Source organism: Falco punctatus, assembly GCF_963210335.1.
Source record: "Falco punctatus genome assembly, chromosome: 2".
In the NCBI taxonomy this organism is placed as follows: domain Eukaryota; kingdom Metazoa; phylum Chordata; class Aves; order Falconiformes; family Falconidae; genus Falco; species Falco punctatus.
In genome coordinates this window covers 59,647,211-59,651,398 of record NC_137581.1, presented here as the reverse complement: position 1 = coordinate 59,651,398, position 4,188 = coordinate 59,647,211, and positions in this window count along the sequence as shown.

The window sequence follows — 4,188 nt, the reverse complement described above, 5'->3', positions numbered from 1 at the left end:
TGAAAATATATCCCACAGTTTTAAAAAAATCAACAAGGAAGGAGCAACTTGTGTTAACACCTATCAGTTATCTTAGTTCAACAAAGTGTCAGGTATATCCTTAGATCAAAATTTATCCTGTTTAGAGAAACAGTTTGACATCTAATCAAAGACTAGCCATCCACACGCTCTCCAGCCGATCCAGAGAGGCATGTGGTGATTCATATCATACACCTTTTTCTTTCCAGGGGATAAAAGGGAGCTTAGACCAATAGATATGTTAAAAAAATGGGAAAACTACTTCAACATAGATCTGGAAATCCGCTAAGGGAGGGTCACAATATCTCGAGTCTTTAAATTAAAAGGTGCTAATTTGATTAGGAAGGTGCTATTCTTTCAGGTATACTTACAACGCCCTCAGATGGGATATGAGAACTGGTTGTATTCATCTTCTAGCACTAAAAGTCAGAGCTTTTTAAAGTGAGGGTGACTTCTACAATTAATTTTCACTTGAAATATTTTGGGTACTTTCAATAAGACATTTATCATTGCAGGACAAGAACTATATATAGTAAACTATATATAGTATATAGAACGGCACAAGACATTACTGGAGAAGCCAAAAGCACCACTGCAGTGTTAAACAAGTGAACAAAAGAACAGCATCATAGAGGAGTATATCATTATCTGCATTACTTTTTCTGAAATACCTTTATTCCAGTTTGTCTTGAAACCTTATCCTTTAAAAGATTCCTTCCTTCCTTCCTTCTTCTAAAAGATTCCTTCAAAAGATGTCCTAAAAAAAAAACTTCTTCTGTGACTTTTCAGCCACATTTATGTCGCTTGGAGATGATCCTTGTATATCAGAGGTAAAAGCAGCCTATTACTTTTTCAAACCTAAGGAGATAATACATTGTCTAAACAATACATTTTAATGTAACTTATTCGATTTTCACGCTGGATTGTATGTACATTTTGACAACCAAGATTTATGATAATTATTTTCAATTTAATACAATTATTCCATAAGATGACCTTCTTAGAGCTGATAGAGAGTTAGGGGTAATTTCAGTTTGTATAATTCAATTTGCAAAGCAGATTGAGAACTGAGAGTCTGCATGTTTTATGTTTTTCTAATGCATCTGGTTTTCTACCTTTACTGTAATGTGTTTCTACTTCCACCACAGATTCAACATGATACTTGATATTATGCACAATTCTGGACTGTCATAATTGAGCAGCAGATCTAAAAGATACTAATATTTTCAGACTGTTTTTTAAAATGTTTTCAGCATTTTCAGTGGTCCTATAGTATTTCTCGGATAGCTTCTTTCTTCAACTTTGTTAGAGAAAAGTTTGTTCATGCTCTTCCACAGTTTATTGGAGAAATAGCATAATTGTTCTGCTGTGGAAAACATTGCCCTACTCAGCGCTGAATAAGCTACATTCCGTGCAGGTAGCTTCGGTGGCCTTAAACAATTTGAATGCATCATAGAGATATATACATTTCACATGAATGAATTCGGTCTAGAGCTAGCCCTTTAACTGAGACCACAGGCTGAGGTTATCCAAGTGAGTCATATCAGTTCTTTTCCTTAAGCTTTGCCATTCCCCAGGTGCTGGGCTGTGGTATGTACTAACCTTCAAAACAAAAGAGCAACTGCAGACAAATGTGGTGCTGGTTCTTTTCTCCTCCAAAAAATTCCATATATATTTATAGATATGAACTGAATCCCTGATGAGTTCTATCATAAAGAGTGCAGGTTATCCCCAAACTCATCCCAGATGTCATTTTGGTACACTGTAGCCAATGCAGCTGCAGATAAAACACTAGATAGATAGATAGATAGATAGATAGATAGATAGATAGATAGATAAATAGGTTCAAGATGGAACTTGAGCCACAAATCTCTAGCCTAAATGATACAGAAGGAGGCCTTCCTTTCTTGAGGTGCTTCCCACCTGAATCCACTGTTTCCTTCTCCCACTGCCCCGGATAAGCAGTCTGATATGGCACGTGGTAACTGCATAAAGAAATGGTTAGATCCTGTCTGCAAACAGACTCCTAAAATTGTTAACTTTGCTTTCAATAACTGTGAGTCCCTTCTGTTATACTATTATTGCCCACAGTGAAGGACAACTGAAAAACATGAATAACAATAGCCCATTTCCAAGTCTTGGACAGTCTGCACAAAGCATCTGTTCTACTTTAATATAGCCAGAGAAATGAAAAGGTGTGAATAATACATGTTAATTGTGATTCGAAGTGGAAAATTAAAATAAGATGGGATTCATTTGACAAGGATGATTTCTCTCATTTGCACTTTTCGATCACATAATACTTTGCAATAAAGTCACAAAAAGCATAGTATTGTGTTAATGGACTGCTTAGACCCTATAGCACAGACAGCTCATCTGTGCAATGTTAATCTCCCTTATTTTGATTGCAGTGTTAGTTATGTTAATATTCGAGCATAAGAACCATTGCAGACATTAGTTTAAAGCTGTTCTAAATAGTTATTGGAAGAGTGTTACAGACATAAGCAGGAGCACTTGAGTTGAGATCTAATCCCGATCCAGGACGTTCCATAGCAGAGTCAAGGGAGTAGCAGCTGTGGTCTTCTAAGAGCATACTCAGTCTTAATTCCATCACAGACAGATCTCAGGAACAAATAATCCCTTTTCCAGGACAAAGTATTGCCTAGGACTCATTTCATTCAAAGGTCTGAAGGGGTGAAATGAATCTTACTCTATAAATACTTAATTTCTCTCTGTCTTTATTAATTAAGCCAGTGACAGCTCATCACTCACGACTATGTAAAGGTCCTAATCACACTGGCATCTGATTTCAGGCCAAATGAACTCTACACACATCCAGGAATAAGTGCAGAAATAACAAACAGCTAGAATGAAAAACAAATATCAGAGAACTCTGGCAGCAGGCCATGAGGTGACTTGGAGTCAAATAAATGGAAATGTATTTTACCTTTAAAATACGGCAAAAAAGTCTGCAGTAGAAAAGAGAACAAAAGTTTATCTGAGAAGCCATAAGTACAAACTTTAAACACAAAACCACAGCAAGAGATGCCTCATATATATGAGCAGATTTTGGATGTATTAACAGAGTTTATAAGTATCTTCATCTCCAGTGAAATGCTATTGGTTTGGTTTGTTACCTGCTTATAGTGTTATATAAATCATCTGAGATTAAAATCAATAGAGGTACATAAATGAAGATGCACTAGCAATTAAGTGGATGGCTGAATAGGTCTGCCTGGGAAGGAATCCAAAACAGATTGCTTAGAGTTTCACTTCACTCAGAAATTTAGCTGATTCATCCAGGCAGCTAAGCAAAAGTTACCTAAAATCAAACCTAAAGCCATTCTTATTAATTTTCTAAGCATATGCTCTGTCAGAACCCCTCCTTGCGTTAGCCGGAAGGTATCCTGAAAGCCTATGTGTTTACTGGAATGAGCCAAGAAAGAAGGAAAAGTAGAGTTTGGGAGGTGGAGGTGTTTCTCAATCCCTTTGGTCACCAATTATCTCACCCCTCCACAGAGAGAGGACTTAAAAAGTTTTAGCAGCACATAGTGATTGTGCAAGATTCCTGATAGGGTACCTAGAAAGAAGAGTGTTCATTTGAGGTATTTCTAAATTGCAATAAAGAACAACAACAACAAAGAATTTCTCAACATGCAAACTTGTATCAAAAAAGCAGACAATTATGAACAAATTTTCATAAAGTTTTGGGCTTCTTCCACACCAAATCTAAACCACCTCTAGCAAGCCCTCCCTGAGAACGTGGCCCTGGATTGTAGATGAGTGATGTAGATGGAAGCACTGTTTTAAATAGTGCCAAACTCATGGTTGAGGTGAGAAAGGTTAGAAACTAGTTCAATATAATTCATAGGCATTTCAATATAGTTCACAGGCATTAAACATTTCTAGGCAGAAGCATACGTATTTTAACTCGTATATAAAGCTATTGGAACAAAGAGTGTCCATGCATCTCTGAAGATAAAGAAAATCTGAACTTCTCAGTTTCTAGCATTAGATACTCACGTTAGAAATATTTTAAAAGCTTAAGCTGCACAAAGCAGACACATTATTCAACATTAGTATTTTTCAACATTTCAAAGTCCTACAGTAAATCTCCATGTTGATTAATAAATAAAAGATGAGCCTTTCTGGAAATATGACGACCAATGT